At 39.1% G+C, this 25,027-nt stretch overlaps 1 protein-coding gene across 7 annotated transcripts in view; it reads left to right on the top strand.

The window, feature by feature from the left end:
- LOC105475271 (dedicator of cytokinesis 4) overlaps nt 1–25,027 on the top strand; it is a 474,119-nt gene that overhangs the window by 41,139 nt on the left and 407,953 nt on the right. The window contains exon 1 of one of the 7 annotated variants that reach the window (XM_071093955.1): nt 2,844–7,990. The exons of the other annotated variants lie outside the window; for them this stretch is intronic. The gene's annotated coding sequence lies outside the window, so the exon portion shown is untranslated. Of the gene's footprint in view, nt 1–2,843; nt 7,991–25,027 lie in introns of those variants that run through there. 7 annotated transcript variants of the gene reach the window in all.

Genomic DNA, 25,027 nt, shown 5'->3' on the forward strand with positions numbered 1-25,027 from the left:
AGAGCATGGAAAGAGAGATAGGAGAGAGTGGGAAGGATGAGTGGAAGGGAGAGGGGAGGATGAAGAGAAGTAGGTTAAAGGTTACAAACATGCACAAATATAGAAGAAATAAATTCAGTGTTTGATAGCAGAGTAGGGTGACTGTACTTCACAAAAATGTACTGTACTCTGGTGATGGACACCCTAAATACCCTGGGTTGATCACTACATGTTATATACATGTAACAAAATTTCTCATATACCCCATAAATTTGTACACATAAAAATAATTTTTAAAGAGATTAACTTTGTACACATGTAGTGGGCAATTTTTTCCTTCTAGCCATAGATTGAGGCCCAAACTTGATATTCTAAATAATATTAATATTAACTAGGCAATTTCTGCTGGTGCTAGTTCTTATAAAGATAACAAACTTTTACTCCTTAATGGGTAGTTCTATGTTTCGCCAGGTTGTAATAACATGTCCATTACCAGTAGAAGACATTTTCCCAGTACTCTGTAGTGGAGCTCAAATGGAGCGTAGTTTATATTCTGGCTTTGCCACTTACTAGGTATTTAAGCCTTAGCTTCCTCATCTGTTTAATGAAATAACAGTACCTACTTCAGGATGGTCATGAAGATTCAATAAGTAAGGCATGCAATGCATTTAGCATGATGTCTGGCATACTCAATGCCCCAGAAAGGTTTTTAAAAATTATTGTGTATTGAGTGTAAAACAGGTTCTCTGACTAATTCTAAGATTGGTGAGATGACAGACTTTTCCTTCTGTTGAATTTTAGATAGAACACAAAGTCGTGTGTGTGTGTATAGAGTACATCAATGAAGCAGTACATACTTAGTATAGTTCCTGACACAGAGTAAGTAATCCAGATAGATTAGAGAATAACAGCTATGAGTATTATTATTAATTCAGTTTTCAAACATTTACAAAATGTGTACTTTATTACTATGATTATGTGCAGACTTTGAGACAATTTTATATATGTATATATATTTAAAGAACACTAAGCTTGCTATATAACCAATGAAGATGTGCAGGGTGATACTAATATGATTAGAATACTTTGCCTTCAAGACAGGGTCTAATTTTTTTTTTTTTTTTGAGAGATGGGGCTTACTCTGTCACCCAAGCTGGAGTGCAGTGTATGATCATAGCTCACTACACCTTCAAACTTCTGGGCTCAAGCAATTCTCACATCTCAGCCTCCTAGAGGCATGCACCACCACACCCAACTAATTAAAAAAAAATTTTTTGTAGTGATGGTGTCTCTCTATGTTGTCCAGGCTGGTTTTGAACTCCTGACCTCAAGCTGTGCTCCGTCTTGGCCTTCCAAAGTGTTGGCGATTATAGGCATGAGCCTCTGGGCCTGGCCAAGACTGGGTCTTTGTGTGTTTTGTTTACTGCTGTCTTCTCAGGGACTAAAATGTGTGTGGTACATAATAAATGCTCAAAACACTGGAATGAAAGGATGGATGAATATGTACTAGACACATATCAATGTGTGTGCTTGCTTAGCCCCTTGCAGTTCTAACTAATCATGAATTTTTCTATGGCATAAAGGTTGACAGTATAACTTCTGTCACCAGACAGTTCAAATCTACTTACTGGCTATGGGTCTGGGGCAATTTACTTACCTCTCTAAGCCTTAGTTTCTTCATCTGCAAAATGGGGTAATAATTATTTCATTGATTTATTATGACTCTTAAATTAATGAATATTTGTAAATCACTGAGAAGAGTATCTGCTTTGCCTATACTATGCTCTATGTAATTGTTAAATAATTAAATAAATAATAAGTCAATAAATGCTAATTGTGCCAGGAATGTGCACACAACCGAAAGACAACCATTCGTTTGCTGACATTGGCATGATTTTGGCTTAGGTCATAAAGAGCTAGGCCAAATTTCTCTTCTACGAAGTTATACCTGCAAAGTTGGAGATTAAGTCAGTTAGCTATGAGAAAGGATATTTATAGCCCAGGGAAGAGGGTAGTCATTAAAGGATGCAGGCAACAAAGATGCCTTGTTGGCCAGGGCATTGATGAGAGTGGAGCATGTTGTGCACAGAAGAAGGGAGAAAATGGGGAGGGAACGGAGGAAGGTAGGATGCTGGGGTATGGGGGTTAGGCCATGTCAGAGTGGTTGCCCCAAACCCATTCTTTTTGTTGGTTTGTCTTATAAATTGAGTGAAACTCTGTCCTTGTAAGACAAAGGACATGATGTGATTAGTCATTCCTAATAACTAGCTTGCCATATCTTAATTTATTCCTTTTTGGTGTATGGTTAATTGTTTAGGAAAAACCCACCTGTTGGTGTAGGATATGGCAGTAGAGGCAGTAGCAGCTACAAAGGAGGATAAGTTGACGTCTGGCCCGCCATACTCAGGCAGTGTTATGTTGCATACAGTATAATGAACAAAGAAATCTGTTACAAAGAAGTGTCTCCCTATTTAGTGGAAAGTCGAGTATCCTTGGATAATTCAATAGTGCTTGAGAACATTATATGTTAGGGGTTAAGTAGGTGACTAGATAGAAAAGATAAAATTGTGTTTACTGTGGCTTCATTTTTCAAGGTAGAGAAGGATGCAGTTCATTTTGAGAAGGTTTCCTTTAACATCAGGTAAAGTTTAGCCAGATGAACTTTGGGCATTGTGTGAACCAGTATTCTTTTAGTTGAAAGTGGTAAAAACCCTCCTCACAGTAGTCCAGGGGCAGAGGTTATGTGGAGTTTCTTAGGAGTCCATTGCTTTTGCTCCACGTTTACACGGTTAGGATTTTGGATAAAAAAAGAGAGAGGGAAGGGGGGGGGGGGTGGTGTGGGGGAGGGGAGAGAGAGAGAGAGAAAGAGACAGACAGACACCCTCTTCCTCTCAACGTCTAAACACAAAACTAAGTGAAAGGGCACAGGTCCTGCTTGGGTCACATTCCTACTTCTGGATGTACCACTGTATCCAGGGGGATGATGAGAGATTGGTCTAGTCCAATCAGTCAGAGTCATGTGTTTCCTCTGAGGCAAGGGGGCTGGGGTACCATGGGTGACAGCCCAGCCCAGGCCCTGCAGAGTGGAGGAGGGGAGGCTCTGCAGGGGAGGAGTGCTGGCAGGCAGAGACAACACTTCCACTCCAGGCAAATGAATGGCAGAGTGTTTGTTATTCAGGAAACCACTCCTCCAGAGCTCTGCTCTCTTGATGCCAGATAAATGAGGTTTCACACTATTTGGAATTACTTTCTTTGGGAACACGCAACATAAAACTTGTGACAAATTTTTAAAAATTGCATTATCATTTTTTAAATCATTTTTTTTGTACTTATACTGTCATACAAAGGGAACCTTTTTCACAAGCTTTTATACAAACACAGTAGTAACAGTGCACTCCCATTTTTATCCTCCAAATCTTAAGATCTTGGGAAGTTGAAACCAATCTGGATGGGGAGTAGTGAGTTCAGAATTCTCTGTAGTTAGGATGCTCCGGATGTAGGCTTTTTGTTATCCTTTACTTACAGTCACAGTGGGAAAAATTACCTCGGTGTAAAGGGTCTCCAGTTTTGTTATGCCACATTAACCAAGATGTGTAAATGTCGTAAGTGAACTATTGATATTGTTTAAGTGGTCCAGAGAGACTGTACCAGAGCTCAAGTCATCCCCAGGAGAGCTTAACCTACCTTCCTTCCATAAATAAAGCATCTCTGACATCACATAAATCAGCCCAACCTCTCTAGTCAGTACAGACTGCCTTTTTTCCCACCCTAAAAAACTTTGCTGCTTGAGATTGGAATGTAGAAAGAATATGCTGCTTTTGTGGTTCACAGGTTGATACAATGATAAAGACAGATCCCAGGATCAAAGCAAAATTCTCTGGTTACCCTTTCTAGTCTAATTAAAATTTTTGGAAAGTGTAGCTTTCTATTAGGTTTTTCATGCCAAACATGGAAGATCTATGTATCTTTCCTTGCGGTTACTATGTGCCTGGCCAGATTGTTTCATGCTGTTAGCATCCAGGTTGCTGGTACAGTGTATGAAATTTTCTTACATGGATTTTGCAATGGGCATACATCCTATTCAACTTTTAAAACAAGTGCAGCCAGTTTTAAAGCAAGTCCACAGACTTTTTTTTCTCCACCTTTTCTTTTATATTGGACTTATATAGGTAGTAACAAATACGTTCAATGTTCTAGAAATATTTGTATATGGGGTCTATTTGAAGACTGACTAGCTGTCGCTAGGTAGACATAACAGGAAAGGAATCAGTAGGAAATTTGCCACTTACAAACCTTATCTGTGCATGTCTGCTTTAAAGGCTAACTTAATTATTAAAGTCCTGTGACTCACTTGAGTCGTTAAGTCTTTCTGCCTCCCTGCAAATAGTAGTTAAATGTCTATACCAGAGAACAAGAGGTACAGGGCCACAATGGTGATCCTGATGGGGGACCTCGAGTCCTGCTTGCTAGAGCTCAGAGTCGATGTTAGTCTGTGAAAATATTTGCTCAGTCTTCATTCTCAGGAAAAAGTGATGAAATGTAAACTGATGAATGCAGTGATAGGATCTTTAATAGAGGCTATAGCCAAGTACAAGTAAGTCGTTTAGAAAAATAAGTGTATAGAAAGCTAAAGTTTGACAAATTAATTGTTGTTCCCTGCTGAAGGAACATACTGTTTTCTTTCCTGCAGTGGCCACTGACCTCTGGCTGTGTCTATGGGGGTGCCTGCTTAAGGAGACAACCCAGGGCTATTCAGATTTCTGTGTAACCTCTGACTGCCATGTTCAGAGTCTTGCTGATTTACTGAATAGATTAAGATGCTTTCCAGAGATTGGGTCAGCTTGATAGGCTTTCTTTGTCTTAGTTGCTCCTCCCTCGGAGCTTGCCTCAAATCATCCTCTTCAGGGAAAATTTCCCCCAACAATCCCATGGATCCTGGCGTGGTCTGTACTGTCTTTGAATTCCTGTGGCATTCTAATACTGTTAAGAGCTAGATATCATACTGTTCTCTTATTTGGTTCTCTGGCATTGTGTGAGTGTACATTTGCCTTCCCAATTAAATTATCCCACCAATTCAATTTGCAGAGTGTTTTCAAAAGAAATATTTTATCATCTCATTTGATACTCACAAAAGTCCTCTGAGAGAGGTACAGCAGGAGCCTCTGTCTACAGATGAGCTGAGTCACAGAGTCAGATATACATGGAGCCTTTGCTTCGACTGCAGTGCATTGAGATGGACAGAGGGGAATACAGGTTGAGTAGTGTTTATCTGAAATGCTTGAGACCAGAAGCGTTTCGTATTTCAGATTTTTGTTTTGATTTTTAAATATTTGCATTATATTTACTGGTTGAGCATCCCAAATCTGTAAGCCTGAAATGCTCATTGGAGTGTCATGTTGGTGCTCCTGAAATTTTGAATTTGAGAGCATTTTGGATTTCAGGTTTTGGGATTTGGGATGTTCAACCTGTAATAAGTATAATACACAATGCTTGTTGTAGAAGCTTACATCTTGGCTACAGAGGGAAGGTGTATACAGTTACCCCCAAATTGTGACTTTATTTAGTGGAGATGTGGGAAAACAGAATTGTTATTGGGATAGGGAAAGCGTCTGGGGTAGGAGGATCATATAAGTGCTAGATCCCAACAGATGGATAAGACTTGGACAGAATGTGACACATCCTTGTCAGGGAGACAACTGTTAGAGCAAAAGAAATATGGAAGTATGAACTGTGTTTTGACAGGAGGAAGTAGGGCTGTTTGTCTGTAGTTGAGGAGTGTGTTTAGAGAAGTAGGAAAAACAGGTCAGAAACTCAGGATGGAATCAAATAATGGAGGACTTATGCCAGACCAGGTTGGGCTATGAATGCGTTTAAGGATGGGAGTGATGGTGATAAAGGTGATGGACACGCACCAGTGAGCGATGAGGATGAGAAGGGTTGAGGGACTGCTGCAGAGGCTACCTGATAGGGGCCTGAACAGGGATGATTAGGGCGGGAGGAAGAAGAGATGCAGATGTGAGAAAGATTGTGAAAGGAAGAAAGGCAGCCCCAGTCAAATAATGGGATGGTGGTAGGGTTTTGTAGAGTGGTAGAGACTTGAAAAGATGCTAGAACATCATTGTATGAGACGATAACATATTTCTAGAAGGGCATATTTGCAGTGGTATACTGATAGGGAGGATACTGAAGGCATTTGGTTACATTCACAAGTATACATTGTGACCGACTCTTTGGCTTCTGTTACATCCTTCATAGCAACCAACACAGGCCACTTGGTAAACACTGCTGGCTTCAGTAATGGGATTCTTTTAGATGGCTTGTAATAACTTAGATGAAGCTAGGCTGAACCTTACCTGCCATGTAAACCTTAAACTGTGGTAATAGTAAAAGACAATGGGCAAGGAATATTTAAAATACTTATGGAAACAAATGGTTTTTAAGTACCGTCAGGAGCTTGAGAAACATCCATTTATAACCAAACAATTGAGAAGCTCATTAAAAATAGTTTTTAGCCATTTATTGCAAAGCTTCTCTAACTACTTTTATTGAAATACCCTTTGAAATTTGCTAAGTATATTAAAAGTGATCGTTTCTTTGAAATTTTCAGTATTTGACACTGATAACATTAGTAAAAGAGAGATTTCTTATATATGAATAAAGAGGATTTCACATTTTAACAGCATTGATTGCCCAAGTATTATTTTGAAAAGTAAATGCAATGCTATGTGTATATAACTGGTATCTTGAAGATTATTTTATGAACCTTATCAATTCTTGTATTTGATCAAAATTCATTGTGTTTAGAAATTCCAAGGACTATTTTAAGAAGCACAACAAAAAACAAACAAAGTTATAACTTTTCCACACAGATTCAGTGCTAGATTTACTGTTGTGTCTATATTCCTACTTCATTTGTTCAAAAAGTATTTATTGAAAATTTCATACTATGTACAAGCAATAGGTGCTAGGGATACAGAGATGAGTAAGACTGTGAGTAGTACCAAGTCCATATAGGTTTCTAGCTAGAAACCTGGGCATCACCCTAGTAAATGGTTCCTAAATGTATTATTCCCAATACCAGAAGCATCAGCACAATCTGAGAACATGGAGGTGCGGCTCAGCAATCTGTTCTTACAAGTTCTCCTAAGTGATTCTGATACAAGTTTAAAGGTTGAAAGCCATGGAATTTTAACGTGGGCTTCCATGGAGATAACTGCATTTCAGTATTATTATAGTCAGTATTGTATTATATGCTGCATTTCAGTGTGTATGTGTGTATATATATATAGTTTCTATATATTTTATGCATTTAAAAACATTTTGCAGAGAATGTATAGGCCTTACTAGACTCATCCCCTCCACTATAGCCAAAGAGACCGTCCTTATGTGCTAATCATTTAAATCCTTAAAATCATTGTCATTGGTCACACAGGTTCAAGTCCAAATCCTTTAAGATGGCTTGCAAGGTGTTTTCATGGCCTGGCCCTTGTCTGCTTTTCCAAGATCTCCTCCTATGCTTTTTAGCACATGCCCTGTGCTGTAGCCTTAGTGGAAGTCATGCCACACTTCCTTGATTATACCAGGACACCCAAATCTGTGCATGGACAGCTCTCTCCATCTGAAGTATCACTCTGTTTCTGCCTTTCCTGGTAAACTTCTGTTCGTGCTTCTGGTCTGTAACCAGATGCTCATCAGCATCCCAGGGCAGAGTTAGGGTGCTCTAATCCCTGAACTGTCAGAGTTTCCCTTACATTATCTCCAAATAATTATTATAAAAATTATTTGACCACAGATTTCCTATTTTAAAAATCTTTGATACTAAATGAAGATCTTGCAAATGGGTTACATAGGTATATAGTTGCTACAGAGTGGTGCTTTTTTTTTTTTTTTTTAACCCTTAAGATGTTCATACCTCTGGAGAGGAAGCCAACAGCTGGCATAGAATCTGGCCAACAGTGTACCATGTCCGGGGCAGGAAGGGGAAAATGATGTCTCCCATGGCCGCTACAAGGTGGGTATTGGATAAGCACTCTGTAATTACTCTCATTGCTTGGTTGCCAGGCGGTTGGGGGCCAAAACACATTTGAGGTTTTGTGGTTTGAGCTGTTATCCTCCCACAATACTGTGAGCTGCTCTTAAATGACGGGAAAGAAAGATGACTAGGGCTCAACCACAGTGAATAACTTAAAAAGAATTTGAGCCTCACCTCCCAATATAAAAGTCATACATACTCATAGAAATCTAGGAAGATAGGAAAAAGTATGAAGGAGAAAAATTACATGTTTCCCTGTCTGCTAATGAAGATAACATTAAAAGAACTTTTTTTCATGTATGTTTTTAACTTTTAAAATCAAGCTATATGTAATTTTACAATCTGATTTCCTTTTTATACTATAAACTTGTCTCATAAATTCTCAATACATATTTTAGTAGCTACATGATATTTTATTGAATTAATTTGTCTTTGCTTATATATTCTAATATGAAAGGTTAAGGTGGTTGTCCATTTTCTTTCTTTGTAAATAAAACTACCTTGAATACATAGTGAATAATTTGTGTGTGTGTGGTTTTTTATTAGTCTTTTAGCCAAGTATATAATTAAGTATGTCAGTAATTTCTCCTGAACTTCATCTATTTAACATTAATCAAATATTTATTGAGCACTAGAATAATGCTGGGTAGCACATCCTTACACAAGAATGTAGAGAGTCTCCAGATCTGCTATTTGTGAATACTACATCATAGAAAGTAGCATTTGAACAATTTTATGTGGCTTTTGTCTGTTATAGAATGTCATGCTTGGTAAGATAAGAAAAGAGCAGACTTTAGCTTTCTGGTTCACTAACCAAGTGTTTAAACATGAATACAGTTTATAATTCTTCAATTCCATACCATTTTTACCAAATTATAATATAACCCCACTGTGATATTTTTCTTTTCATTACTTCTAAGAAATGCAAACATTTTTATAGATTGTTCATGAAATTACATCTCATAATTGGCTGTTAAGTTTCACATATGTAATTCTTTTAGATTGAGAAGGGTGAAGGAGGACTGAAGAGAGAACTAATTTTTACAGTGTCTGTGTGCTGGACACAGTGCAAGGGAGGCTACCCTGAGAGTTTGGTGTTGAGATTCCCGTTATAGAGATGAAGAAGCTGAGGCTCAGTAAAGTACAATTTCAAGGTTGAGTAGGTTGGGTAAGAGACTCTAGTGTGTCAGCCTCCAAAGCCCATGCTCTGTTACATCTAGGGGTCTCGAGGTCTGTGAGCCCTGTGAAAACAAACTGGGCTATGATTCCTGTGTGGAATGATGTCATAATTCTAGAATTTTGCTGTCCACATATGGCTCTTTATTTTTAAATTTAAACTAATTAAGTGTAAACAAAATTAAAAACTTACAGTTTCTCTACTGCACTATATACACTGTTCAGTGCTCGATTGTCACATGTAGCAAGTGGCTGTAGCAAGTGGCTGTCACATTGGATCGTGCAGATGTAGAGTATCTCCATTATCACAGAAAGTTCTTTTGGATGATGACAGGCTGCCTCTGGAAAAGTCCTTAAATACTACTCTACTTTACCTTCATTAGCAGAATCACTGACAAACTCAAATACTTCCCTGGGACTCTGACTCACATCTTTTGAACTCTGGGATCCGCACGGTCCACAGTATGGGACTCCTGACTGAAGGAGGGGAGGAGAACTTGAATAACCCACTGGTTGGTGATTGCAGCAGAACCATATACTAGTTTATATGGAATATTACCCAAAAACATTTCTTTCAATATGACAGGCCTTGAGAAAAGTAGTGATTTCTGTTTCTTTACATGATGAATGCTATGAACTATGTATTTCTAGGTGCAAGTTACTTTTTTCACATATTCTTAATATTTACTCAACACCCATTTTTAATTCAGTTGTGGAAGGGTAAACCAAAATGGGGAGGAATTAGTGGGAATCAAAATTCAGGGTATACTCTGATGCATTTTGAACATATTAAACTAATCCTTAGTATTCTTCTCAGGAAATTTTAATGATACAGGGAATAGACTAAGGACTTCTTTTGGGGATACATAAAAGAGATTTTAACCTACTGTGTATATATTTGGTTATGGCTTTTAAAAGTAGTTGGGGAAAACAGGTCACTTTGATGGGTTAAACAGTGTCACATAAAAGAAAAAGCACTATGCTGCTGATCTCTAAAAAGCCATTTAACCTCTCTGAGCTTTATCAATTTTCTTGTCAGTTTCTTCATCAATAAATTAGAATAATAACATCTTCCTTGCTTGTCAAAGTCAATAGAGACTCAATGAAATCATGAATATGGAAGTGTTTGGGAAACTACCAATGAGTCGTGTGCTGTGCATATGTCAATGTGATGTTGTTTTGTTGATCCTCTCTTTTCTCTACCTGTTTTAAATCTGAAGAACAGCAAGGTATTGTGTCAGGCCAGAGCTCCTGAAGAATGCTCCCTGCTATTGCATGCCTATGGCCTGGCTGAAGTTGCAGTGCAGGATCTTGTTCTTTCTAGAGGGGCAGTAGTAATGAGATTGACATGATGAAAAATACCTTGAGTAGGGGAAGTTCTTGATGCCATGGGCTGCATGAACTGTCTTCCCTTTGTCAACCCCAAGCCAGTGTTCCTGGGAGATGAAAGAGTCTTTATCTCATGGAGGAAAACATATCAGTGTCTGTCTTGGTAGATCTGTAGCAGAGGACAGTTGTCTTGATATATTGTAGACTGTACTCTAGGTATCAGCTGCCATCCTGATTCAACAAGGGGGAAGGAAGTTGTCTAATACCTGTTAAGCATGGAAGGACATTGTGACAAATGTAAAACATCACTGTAGAACTTCACATTAATCTGTATTTCAGAAAGCAAGTGCAAAGAAAAAGGAGTCAAACAATGTCTAAGTAGCATGGAGTCGTGCTCTTAGTTGTGAAAGCAGCAGTCTCTTGTTCAGTGGTTATAATTCTCAGATCTATGCTTTCTTCAAGTATGTTGTTTAAAGGTTACTTATTCTTTTCACCTAAAAATGTATTTTTAAAAACCAACAGTACAGTAGCTTATGCCTGTAGTCCCAGTACTTTGAGAGGCCAAGATGGGAGGATTGCTTGAGCCCAGGAGTTAGAGACCAGCCTGGGCAACATAGGGAGACCTTGTCTCTACAAAAAATAAAAAAATGAGCTGGATATGGTGGCAAATGCTTGTGGTCCCAGCTACTCAGGAGACTGAAGTGGGAGGATCGCTTCAGCCTGGGAAGTCAAGGTTGCAGTGAGCCCACATCAAACCACTGTACTCTAGCCTGGGTAACAGAGTTATTCCCTGTCCAACAATAACAACAACAAATGTTGCTACATTATTGTTTCTACAAGAAGTTTGCCACTCTGTCGTAGTTGTCCATTTTTTATGAATGCTAGCTTTTAACTTAGAGACTGACGTTGCTGAAATATTGCTACTTTCTATCCTCTGAAGTACCTGGTATGATGCCTTGCACACATTGCTTGCTTATTCAATAACTGGGCTTGGTAGAAATTGGAGGGTGATCCTTTTGTTTCACTAGGACAATGTGTCCTTCATACACATCCCACATTCTGTATTGGAATTGGCAATTAATTTTCAGTTGGAATAATGTTATAAATAATGGGTTGATTCCCAGAATGGTCCACCAAATTAACCCATAATATGGCTTAGCTCATGAAGAAATATACATGATGGAGAAACAAACAACTGACTTAGAGCTAAATTTTACACAGCTAAAAACTTAAATTCATAAGCTGGGAACTACCTATCATTTTAAAAATATAATTTCAGATAATTATTATATTTGTCCAATTTTAAGTTATTTCTTACATTTCCAAGTATCTAAAGTGTAGCAGCTGGTGGACGTGGAACTAAATTTAATTTTGTCCACTTATATGTCAAAGTTGTGCCGACTATTAAAAACACTGAGAGTTTAGTATTTTCCTTCCACTTAAATGTAGTTTTTAAATGGCTATTTAAAAATGTTCAATGTGCATTTTAAATTACCATTTACAATGGTGTTCTTTGATTTATTTACACTGGTTTTTCTTTGTCATAAAGAGAATTACTTAAAAACTCAGCAAGTCAGTATATCATGGTGGTAACAAAGGCATAAGTCTAAGAATTTATTGTGCTACATTCTGCAAAGGTAAATACAATTTATTGTAAAATAATATTGAGATATGAGACTATGATATAATATTACTCATTTGCCATTCCAAACTTTGTCGTCTGTAATTTACTTTTGAAAGTGACATTGGCATTCTGTGTGACCACTGATCCTATTTGTTACATGTATTTGAAATGGTTAAACACAAAAATATGTTTAAATTTTTATTACATGGTAGATTATACTTTTACTCTTACAGGCTCTTAGTTTGAAGAAATGTTCATTTTTTTTTCACATTTTACTACTTAAGATATGTTTGTTGGCTTAGTGTGTGGAAATTATAAATGTACTCTTAATAATCAAGACTTTAGACTGGATGCGATGGCTCAAGCCTGTAATCTCAGTGTTTTGGGAGGCTGAGGCAGGAGGATTACTTGAGACCAGGAGTTTGAGACCAGCGTCAGCAACTTAGAGAGACCCCCATCTCTACAAAAACAAACAAACAAACAAACAAACAAAAAATATCAAGAAATCCAGACTTTAGTATGTTTTGAATGGTGGATGAATTTGTTTTGGGGATTTAAAATCTATGGCAGAGACATTTTACTGCATATACCCTTTTTGTTCATTTTCAGTTGAATCAAGGAAATAGAAACCTTCTCAGTGCTGCAAGCTAAGAATTGCTGTGCACATTGCCTGCCTGTTGGACTCTGTGACTTGTACCCCATCACACCACAGAGCTGTATCTTTAGGAGGCGTGCTGTGTGGCATGTGGGTCCAATTATCATCACCATGACTATTTCATTTGATGGGAAATCTGTAGTAAATCAAGAATATTAAGTCTGTTTGTTAATATTGAAGTCCTTAGCAGCCAGCTGTGCTGAAACTGTTTGTTGCTTATATTTATAGATGAGTTGAATGCTAATACTCTCTGTCATGGAATGGTCTTATTGTCCATTTTCTGAGCTCGTTACATAGTAAATGGAAGAATTATTTTTTCTTCAGCTTCTCTAAAATTAAAGTTGAGCATGTGCCTTTATATAAGTATTCTTTTATGAATAGAGCATTTGAGAAAACAGCATTCATTATTCATTTGTATGTCTTTTAATGAATTTTAGGTTTTTTTCTCTCTGTCTCAAATGCAACTAAGCATCGAGTTATTGCGTATTAGCTTCAGTGAGCTAGAATTTGTGTGTGTGTGTGTGTGTGTGTGTGTGTGTGTGTGTGTGTGTGTGTTTAAATAGCAGTTTGGTGCTCTAGTTAAAGATACATGGTTCCACATTCTGCTTTTATGTGGCTGCTCTTCCTTTCCCTCATGCTGAATCTAAAGCCAGACACAAGTTTTTTGTTTTTTTGGTCATCGGATTTCTGTAGGTGGTTGGGTCATTATTAATCTTCATGTTAATGTGTGCCTTTTTTTTTTTTTCCACATCTCTACTTCTTGCTGAACTTTCCTCATTATTGAAAAGAGACATTCATTTAAGTAAAACAAAAACAACGGAGCTCTCTGAAAGAAAAGCATTCAGAGATCCACAATAGCAGAACTTCATGTTTGCTAGATTTAATCTCAGTATCAAAATGCAATGGGGGAAAGATGTACCACTACAGCATATGACTCAGAGATGCTTATGGGTGACAAGCTCTAGACCCAGTGGTATCCCTCTGAATTTCCACAGTGCCCACCTTCACAGCGAACTAAAAATTAACTGGACTTTTCCTTACCCTAGCTGTGTGACAACTGAAGTGCTGTGGGTATGCCCCTGAGTCACTCTCCTTTTTACTGCTACTACTATCTACCATATCTGGAGCATTCATTTTTTTAGTTAGGTGCTGTAGCGAGTACCTAACATGCATGATTTTACTGGCTTCCTACAGACCTATGAGGTAGATGTTACTGTTGCCATTCTATACATGAGGAAACTGAAGCCGCAAGAGGCTAATGTAGCTACTGAAGATGGGCCACCAATCCCGGTTGGATGCCAAAGCCCCAGGCGTTAACCACTAAATTGCCCCAGCTGTAGGTATAAATCCTCCCCCTTGTAAAACTGCTTCAGAGCTGTGTATTACATCATATCTCCTAGGAACTGGCTCCAGGGTGTGATAAAAGTATACAGAATTAAGTTACTTCTCCTATCATGGAAAGTCACTTGTTTTATGTGTGTTGTGCTGAGTGGAGATAAGGAAACGCTGCTCACCTTCCACTTAATAACCAGAAAACTCATCCTTAGGAGATGCTTGTGGCTTAAACAAACAAACCTGCGCAAGTCTTTTAGCATCCCCAGTCTGGTTGGGGCCAAGTAGTATCTTGTAATTAAGCTATGGGGCTTATGTTGCTCTTGCTGATGTTTCCAAGAACGTGGGTAGGAAATGGTGTCTGATGTATAGAAGTCCTGAGAAGGGACCATGGTCTCACACTGGGACTTTTTAAGTTTTGGGGAGGTTGAGGATGGTGTTTATTAAGTCACCTTGGCGCTTAGCTGTGAGGACTGCTGGAGTGGAGGGCTTGGAGCTGTAATAAAAACTGGAAGAAAAGGATGGCAATGGATGAGCTGAGCAGATGTTGAAGCCACCTCAGGGAAGATCTGTGAATGGGATTAGGATGCTGAACAGTCCAAACCTCAAGAGGTTTGCAAGGCAGAGCAGGATTGACTTGCTTTTGAATAGGTGGACTTTGTCTCAGTTGAAGGAAATAACTTGACACAGGACTACATGTGAGGGTAAAGCAAGACAGGATGAGGTGATCTCCAAGTATGAGGGGCATAGACAGAATCGGCAGACTCAAAGAGCTTGGAGCGGGGTGTTGGCAGACAAGTGCTCATTCTTAACGGATGTTTCATTGATTAACTTGAGGCTGTACCTGTAAATTACCTAGTCATTGGCTAATTTGTACCTTGATATTTCTGCCAACCATAATAAGACAATATACATTTACCACTGCAGTTGCATTAGACATTTTGGGAGATTTTTGATTAGAAAGGTAGAGTTAGGGTCTTAGAAGGAGAAATTTCTCAGGCAGAAAAGCATTTCAAAGCATGAGCTTGGAGTCAGACCTAAGTTCAGATTATATCCTAGGCTCTTACGAGTCTTGTTATTTTAGGAACATTCCTTCTCTAAGCCTATATTTTCTTTTCTAAAATGGTGGACAATAATAAGACTTTCCACAAAGTGCTTTTGGAAGGATTCAATGAGACAATGTGTTGGAAGCAGCTGGTACCTTGCCTGGCCCACAGTAAATGTTCAGTAAATGTCAGCAGCTGTTGCCTTTCCCACATCCTCCCCATCCTTTAAGCATGTGGCAACTGAACCTGGCCCATAACCCTTTTCTAGAGGCTGCCTTTGGGGCCTATTTCAGAGCATGAGGGCTTCTTCAGAAGCCTGTTGATAGGACAAGCATATCAGGTGTTTTGGCCTGGAAGCTCATTCCTGCTTCCTCTGCCAATATTTTTCATCCATTTTCCAGATGTACTGAATTCAGAAAAGAGACACTAGAAATAATATCTCCTGGTGACAGATAAATTTTCTTTTATTATTCCTTTTATAGCTTATGTGAACTTGCATTCTCTTGTCCATGATAGGATGGTTGACCTTCTCTTCTTTGATAGTCTTCTTTTATTTTCCATAAAATAAGGATATGTTGTATGTTTTTTATAATGTTGTCTGCTCCTCCTTTTTTTAAACCTCTTTATAAGTAATTTCTTTCTTTTCTGCAGAGATTTTATGAAGACCTTGTATTCTCATACACAGAGGGGTTATCAGACCCATGTTGGCGTGGTAACAGCAAAGTTATCACGTGTGCCCAGAATCTTACTCTGAAAGGCCCAGTTGCTGAAAACGTGATTGTCCTGCATTTTTTTCTTCCCTAGAGCTGGCTTATATCAGCCTATGGGCTGTTTGCTTGAGCATAGAAATGGTGGTATATTCAAGTGGGAAGCTGAGAAACCATAATGACGAAGGGATGGCAGCGCCATCCTCTTGCACAGCCTGGGAATGACCGCGCAGCTGCACCATCTTTTACGCCACAGGCGTTAATGAATCATAAGTCCCTCTTGAAAAATTTCCATGGAGAGTTTCTATGATGTATGTGCCAAAAAGAGATGTGTTAACAAAGCACTTCTTAAAATGGTATTTTTTAAAAGTTCAAATACTAGGAACAGAGCAAGATGAAGCAGTAGAGCTTGCAGGAGGGTGCAGCATGCTCAGTGGCTGGAGACTTCACCTGAATTCCAGAAAATCAGATGTCAGGGCTATCGGAGAATTATCATATCCACAAAACATTGGAGTTCACGTTACCTTTTTTGTCCAGTGGTTTGTGTGTTCCCTTCTCACTGAATTGGATTTGACTTTCAATTTGAATTGACAGTGAACTTCGGGGTAATTCTTTTCAGAAACCTGACTCATTTTAGGATCTGGGAAGCATAACTCTGGCAGGGACTCTTAACCAAAAAGCCCGTGGATAGAATTCTAGGGTCTCTGAATTTGGATGGGGAGAAAAACCCCTTTATTTTCACTTTTCCCTAACTGAAATTTAGCATTTCCTTCAGTTATGAATATAGACAGCAAATAATGGTTGTATTTGAAATGTGAAATCATGCTTGTGAGACATGCTACTGGCCCCTAGATTTTATGCTAGTAGTCCTGTTATTCAGTGTTATTAATGGAGAAGCACAAAATAACTCTATCAGAACTTTGTTTTCTAAGGGTTAGATAACTGTATTTCATTTTAATTATTTTTCATTGTAATTACATGATTTTTATGCCTTTAAAAACATTATTCTGACCAGGAGTCCATAAGCTTCACCAACTTTCCAAAGGGGGTTGGTTCTATGTTAGTCCTGGCTCTTCACCATTCTTCTGACATCTCCCCCTCTGGAGACCCGAGATGTGGCTTTGAAAGGCCCAGCATCAATCACTGGAATCCCTATTATAATCTTGACTCCAGCAATGAAGATTCTGTGGCCATTTGTGTCTATGCTTTACATGTCTTAAAGGAGGAGGCTTTCTTTAGCTTTCTGTCTTTCCAGGACAATGCTGTCTATACAGACTTCCAGTGGAAGATGTTGATTCAGTGACAATTTACTAGAAAGCTGGGTGCTGTGAAAGCGAGACACAGAAGGCAGATAACATCAAGCCGTGGGAGTGTGGAGGAGAGGCAGAGAGTGTGTGTGCTTGAGCAGGGGGGTGATAGGAGGCCTGAGGGGAGAGCTGTTGGAGGCTGTGAAATGAGATGGGGAAGTAGAGAGTTGGGTGAAATAATGAGGAGATGGGGAAGTAATTAAATTGAGACTTTCAAACCTCCTCCTGGTGGAGGCTTCTCTTTATCAAAAAAAGAAATCTACGTTCGCTCCTGGGAATTGTTCCTGTGTAGTTAAGGATGGATTCTTCACTCGTGTCTTCAATTACTTGAATTCAGTATGGAGGTTTTGTGACTCAGAGCTTACCTCTCAGATAACCGCCTTATTTTTGTGATGGTTGTGGTCAGGTCTTCTGATGCAGTATTTCTAGATTTTATACTGAACACAGGAAAGTGGGCAAACTTTTCGATGATAGGAAATACCTTTGAGGGTATTTTGAGGTATTGAGCAAAGGGTGAAAACAATTTCACAATAAAATATTTTTAGGCAAAATATCTGATAACTGTAAGAATGTTGACTCTGTTAGGCCCAAAGGGAAATGTTACAGGTCAGGTGGATCCAGCATAGAGCTTAAGGTGGCAGACATGCACTAATATAAATGTCTGTGCTTAAAATGTAATTCTAAGAGACTAAAAAATTGTCTATTCTGGTACTGGTAGAACCTAGATTTGGATCTCCTTGAAAACCCCCAAAACATATCTTACTTGCCATTTAGAAAAGATAGTTTTAATGACTAATTAGACTTATGTGGGTTGTAGTCTCTAAAAACCCAATAATTTACTGTTTACCTGTGTATATTTCTAAGGACAACACTGAATTCAGACTGAAGATAATCTAAATTAGGTACCAGACAATATCTATAAACATTATTATATAAGAAATCTGTTACCTTCAAATAATTTTAATATCTGGATTAATATGACAAAGTGTGGCCTAGTATATATTACTAGGGGTCCTGCTTTAAAAAATAAATACATGATAGTTATGTATCATTTGTAGGTAGATGTATTTATAAGGTGCTTTGGGACTTTTAAGAAAGTCTCTTCTATTAAATATTTAAAACATCATTTTTATTTGCATTGCTGGTTTCCCTAGCATATCCTTTCTTTAGAGAAAATAGCATCAAATTTTGGATACTGTTAAACTCATCTAAATTATTACAAATTCTTAATTTCAAACTTAATGAAGAAATTAGATGGAATGAAGGGATATCGAAGCCTCCTAGATCTCTGTTAAATGTTCTTCCTCTGCCAAAGTTCTTTTTTTGAGACAAGATCTTACACTGTTGCCCAGGCAAAAATACAGTGGTGCCATCAGGGCTAACTGCCTCCTTAACCTCCCCAGGCTCGGATGATCCTCCTGCCTCAGCCTCCTGAGTATCTGGGACTATAGGTGCACGCCACCACACCCAGCTAATTTTTATAGTTTTTGTAGAGATGAGGTTTTGCCACATTGCCTAGGCTGGTCTCAAACTCCTGGGCTCAAAGGATCTGCCTGCCTCAGCCTCCCAAAATGCTGGGATTACAGGCATGAGCCACTGCACCTGGCTTCAAAGTTCTTTCAGTTATACTGGTAACAAAGCATCTTGTGGGGCTTTGAAATTCCTCTATTTTATTTAACACTTCTGAAATCACAGTGACCAGGAAGGAGGGGATCAAGTTTTGCCAGCTTGTTAAAGAAAGCCTTGGGAAGCCTCTTCTAGGATGACCATGCTGTGGGGACTTCTGTAGCTTTTGGTTGGAGACTTTGAAACTCCTCCCATGCCAACCTTAGAAAAAGGCTGATTTAATGAAGTCTTTCTGGCAAAGCATTTAAGACCCAGCTACTTTTCAAAGCTCAGTTCCTCTGTAAAGTCACCTCAGGTTCTTGCTACAAAAACCAATCTTTGTTCTAAGTGTTTGATGAGTACTGCCATGTTGTGATTTTAGATGTTGGATCCTTGGCTTTGTTGTCTTCTGACTTTGGGAGGTGTTTTATCCTGTTAGAATATTATCTCTTCCAGCGTATTTCTCTCATTTTCTATATCACACAAAAAATTTAAGTACATTCTAATAAAGTATGCAGTTTAAGAGAAGTTAGATGACATTGAATAATAGATTGTCATAAATATATTTTTACATACTTGCTCTCACACTCTCCTCAACCCACCCATTGCCCCATTTTTTTTTCTTCCAAGTAACTAAGTTCTGTGACTTGGATGCTGTGACTTGGACTTTAGAGGTGAAGTCAGATGACAAAAGAATTTCCATGCAAATCATGTTTCCAGAATCATCCCTCAAGTGCATGTATGTCTAGTGGAATGCAAGGCTCACTAGAGGGAGGATGAAATTTGGTGAGCGTTAAAGGAAACATAAAAATCCTGCTTAATGATCCTGTTAGGTTTTTATACAGATTAACTGTTATTACGCAAGAAATGGTATGTCCGTTTGGAATTTCTCATCCTCTGAATAGCCAGCTTTAGCACTATGAACTGGGAAGAATTCTGTTGTATCTCTGAATCTATAATATTGCATTAGTGTGAGCCCCATGGCCCTTTTCCTAAACAACATATGCCTGAATGTGGCTCAGTTTCATGTGAGCCAAGCCAATCTTAGGCCTAGCATATGGGAGTTTATTAGTATGTGTATGTTCTTACGTTGTTTAAGAGAGATTTTAGGGTCTGGAGAACTGAGACATGGCAAGTTACAACAAAGCTTTGCTTAGGGATTTGGTTCAGGGATCTCAGCCTAAGTCTGAACACTTATGCCTATAGAATATCCTCTTTCCAGATCTTGAGGCAAATTGTCTTTGGTTCACATTTGCTTTTTCTTTCTGTGGTGCTTGCCTGATGCTTGCTAACCTCTCTAGCACCTGCTGCCTTTATACCTCCCTAAGGTGTCCAGTCCCTGCTTTGGAACCACCTGCAACTTTCCTCCTTTTTGCAACATATTAATAGATATTTTTTCATCATATAGGGAACTGCTTTTAGAGAAGCACCAGAAAATGTCTGCTTAAGTGTAGTACTTTAAAAGATTTTAACAAGCAAGAGTGTTTCATAACCCAGTGGAACAAAAATCCCTAATGATGAAATTCAGGCATATTCTGGGATGGGATCCCTCTTAACACACCTCTCTGCTCACTTTGTGTCAGTAGTCCTGGTAGGACTGTATTCCCAAGCATCCCAAGGAGAGTGTGCATACCACAGTGTGCTTTAGAGATATGGTATTTTGGTGCAGAGCATAGTTACAGGATACCTCTGATAGAAAGATGTTTGCAAAAACTACTAGGATATTTTCTCAGCTGTGCCAGAAATCTGGGTAGATGAGTGTTAGATTATTAGCTTTGGCATGGAGGTGCTGACCTGCAAAGCTCTGTTGCCGCTGCCCTGTGTCCTTGCTGACCTGGCATCCTGGAGAGACCCTGGTCCTCCTAGATCTGGTTGCAGCTGTGAGCTGGGTACCTAGTGCCATCTGTCTGGGCAAATGTAGGAAATGCCAAGTGGGCTGGCAATTTTTTGTGTGGCCTTTGGATCCTCACTCAGCCATATGGTGCTAAAATGTCACACTGTTGCTGAGTGTGGGCCATGATGGAGAAGGCTAGATAGAGAACACACACTTCAGATAAGGGAGCTGCTGAGTCTGTTTATTCCCCAGCAACTGGCTTATCACTTTGCTGCTTTAACCAACATTTACTGAATAGTGCTTAGTTCATAGTGGACTACTTATATTGTGTGAGGTGCCAAAAAAAGAAAAGAAAATACTCAGATGGTTCTTATTGGCAAGGATTATGTCTCCTGTGTCCATGTGTCTTGTATGTAATACTGTCACTAGAGGAAGGTGAAATGAAGGGATTCCTCCAATAGAATTTAATGGGAGGAAACTACCTTAGAAATTGAAGAATGCCAAGGAAACTGAGTCCCCCAAAAGATTGTAGTATCCTTAAATTGTGATTGCAGAGATACTACCAAGCCCCATACTCTTTCCACTTCAGCTTCTTTCTGCTATATTCTGGCAATTGCACTTGTTGATGGATTGACATAATGCCTTGAAAAGTTTACAATCCAAGTAGGAAGAGAAAACATAACAGGAACTTACAGATGATCCCAGTCAAAACATCTGCAAGTGCTAAGTGATTGAGACCAAAGGGAATGTGTAAGTCTAAAGGGAGAAAGGAGGAGATGAGTGATGTGGTTCAGATGAGGTTAGCCCTGGCAGGCTTCCTAGAGGAGATGGGTTTGGCCCATGTAGCTCTTCTTAGTCCCACTCTCAGGAGACTTTACATAAACACATTTTTCTCCTGGTACAAGGCATCTGACTGGTTGGAAAGAACAGGAAGACGAAGAATAGATGCTTGAATTCCAAGAGGCCCTCCCATTCCTTATAGTTGCAGGGCCGCAGGTTTTTAGATGTGCCCCCAAATGCATAGAATTAAACAAATATATCAGATACAATTTAAACCTAGGTTAAAGACAAGTCATTTCATATATTGGATAGAGAGTTGTAGCTTGAGAGACTTTTTCAATTTAAATTGCCTTTTCAATTTAAATAACATTTGCTTGCCTTGGTTTATAAATATTCAAAGAATTGCTTTGATTTTAGTTAACCATACTTGACCATATATAAGCTCAGCTATTTGAGGCATTTTAAACAACCAGTTTCATATGGCAATTTTGTGGCCTTTCTGGGATGGAGGGCCCTGGAGCTAGCCTTTTCCTGTTTCCACTGCTGTGGAGGTCTTGTCTGTGTCTGGGATTCAGCCCAAGGCATTGTGATCCTATGGTGAATTTCTTGGAGTGGCCCAGAGGAGATGTTCTTTTCCTTTTTTTTTGACCTTTTTGTTTTGAACTAATTTTAGAATTAGAGAAAAGTTGCAAAAATCATAGAAAGAGTCCCCTTACCTAACTCACCCACTTCCCCCAGTGTAAGCATTTTACATAACTATAATAAAATTATTTTAGTCACCCCCACTTATCCACCCTTAGAGAAAGCCTCACACTTATTCATAAAAAGACGTATGTACAAAAGTGCTTCGTTTCCAGGTACAACCTAATGTCTAATAAAAACAAATAGATAAATATCCTGTGCTATGCAATAGTAAAAATAAATAAATGTCAAATGCATAAAGGAAACAAGCAAGTTGCAGAAGAGTATATGCCTTATGTTTCCACCTACTTGAGGTTTAAAAGTGTACAGCAATACTAGATACTGTGTGTGCATGTGAAATCGTGTAAAAACTTACACATGTATGTGAATGATATACACAAAATTCAGGATCCTGGTTAGTTCTGTAGTGGTAAAGAATACATGTGACCTTTCTGTTTCCTGAGACAGTGTTGTACCTGCTGAGTTGAAAGGCAAAGGAGTAAGGCTTCAGTTGAATTCTTGGCTTTTCTACATGGGTTAGACATTCAACCTGTCTTGAGTTTCCTGGGTCACCTTTCCTCTACCTATGAAATTTCCATGACTGCCTTTACAAGCCTAACATACAAAAGTGAAAATTCAGAGCTACACAACTCTTCAATAATGATGCTAGAAAAGGTGTACCATGTTGTTTGTGGCCCTGTACTCTGCCAGGGTTGACATCCTGCCAGTCCCGCTTTCTAGCTATGTGACCTTGCCTGAGTTATTTATTCTTTCTATGCCACAGTTTCTTCATCTGCAGAAGGGGCTTAATAATAGTACCTACCTCATCGGGACAATGTGAGGACCATGTGAATTAATGCATGTAGAACGCATAGAGCCTGTTTCTCCCTCTCCCATCTGGCTCCTGGACTCATTGTATTTGCTCTTCATAGAGTTAAATTACTAGGTGCCTTAAATCTGAATTAGTTGCAAGTAGTTAAGAAGTGCAATGAGTGAGGGGATGTTACATTTTAAAAGTGTGGATTTCTGGCCTCTCTTAATCAAGTGGAGCATTTAGTAGCACTGGCCTCTATCTGGCAACTCTGCTATCCCTTGTAAGTGGAAGTGTCCCCAGTTCAGTGTAGTTTCCAAAACACTCTCATGTCCTCTGGACACTGAGGCAGCCTGTTGATTGTCATTTATTGTCCAACAGACATTTGCACCAGTGACATTACCTGCCAGGCCCCCATTAACATTTGAGTTTGCAGCCCTAATTTAAAGAGGTCGTAGTGATGCAAAGAGGGGATTGGATTATGCATCAATCCATGTTCTCCAGAGAAATAGAACCTGTGGGAGATTTTACATATGTATCTATTATATCATTTCTATATAAGGAAATCCTTGGGCAGGAGTTGATGTTAGAGTCTTGAGTCAGAATTTCTTCTTCAGGGAAATCTCAGTGTTTACTTTTAAGGCCTTTCAACTGATTGGATGAGGCCCACTCACGTTATCAAGAATAATTTTGCCTTTACTTAAACTCAGCTGATTGTCAGTGGTAATCACATCTATGGAAAACCTTCACAGCAATACCCCATTAGTGTTTGATTGAGTAATTGAGTACTATAGTCTAGCCAAGCTGACACATGAAGTGAACCATCACAGATTGCAAGTTTTTGAGTGGTCTTCTGATAACTGTGTGGCAACTGTACACTTTTCTGTTCCTTATGGTAGAGGATTGCCGTGGGATTGGGGATTGAGATTTTTCAAAGGGGTTGAATATAGAAAGCTCAGAGAACTTCTGAGATACGCAGTTAAAGCTGCTGTGTCTGTGCCTCTGATTGGAGAGGCAAGATGTTGGTGATTGATGATGCAGGATGCTTCTCTGAGTAGAGGGTGACAGAGATGCTGGGTTTGGTAGTTCTGGGTGTGCCATTCAGGGTTGAGAATAGTCATGTGTAGACTCTGGATTTTGGAGGAAGACAGGGTATTTAGGTAGAAATTGTATCTATTTTTATTTTACCAGCTGTAGAGCCTCATGCTAACCAGGTGTACAGGTGTGTGCTCTGCCTGCTCAAGGTCAGGTGTGAATGCAGGTTCTGAAAACATCTCCATCGTTAGGTATTAATGCGGGTTCTGGAAACATCTCTGCCATGGGGCTCTGTGCATTAGGTTGCCAACAAGGCTTAAAAGGAATTCTCCCAAAGCCTTCCTTGATTCTTCAAGATTTGTGCAGAGCAGCTATAGAGAGGCTGAAAGGCAAGGAAAAAAGTTCTTCCGTGTATGTTTTTTTTTCTGCATTTAAAAAATGCATCAGGTAAGATTATTTTTTCTTATGTGTATTTTTTTTTTAGTTTTTTTTTTTTTTTTGTCAGAGGGAGCAGGAGATCTGAATAAAGCCTCAAGACTTCATTTCTGTATGTATTTTGAGAATTCACTACAACTTAACATGCTGAAATGTGTTTTGTTTCCATGAAAAACAGTAGACTGGCCAGAAGATCCAAAAATATTAATTTTAAGGAATGACCCCAAAACCCAACAGGTCATCCTCCCAGTTTTAATCTCAGAAAGTATGTTTTTGTGTGGAACATAGTCAACTGCTGAAGACGGAATATATCATCAGCTGTGGGTGTGGTCTGGACATTGCTGCACTGGAGTGAAGAACAGGGTCCTGCAGGTGGGCAGGGGGTTGGGGACTCCGACATCTCCACATTTCAGAGTTCCCCATTCTAGGGAGAGCGTAGAGCCTTGTGTCAGTCGGTTTGTTATTGTGACCAATCTTTTACATGAGTATCCTTGGTTTTTCATGGGATAATTCCAGCTGCGTTTTTATTCTTGGACTAGATCACAAACTTTTGGGAAGGAAAAGCCATGAATCTAGACCTGGGACCTGTGTTGTTCCATCTTGGTTCTGTTGGTGCCTTAGCTTTGAGGCCTTAGGGGATGTCTCTTTTTCCTCATCTT

This window comes from Macaca nemestrina, chromosome 4 (assembly GCF_043159975.1).
Source record: "Macaca nemestrina isolate mMacNem1 chromosome 4, mMacNem.hap1, whole genome shotgun sequence".
Classification (NCBI taxonomy): domain Eukaryota; kingdom Metazoa; phylum Chordata; class Mammalia; order Primates; family Cercopithecidae; genus Macaca; species Macaca nemestrina.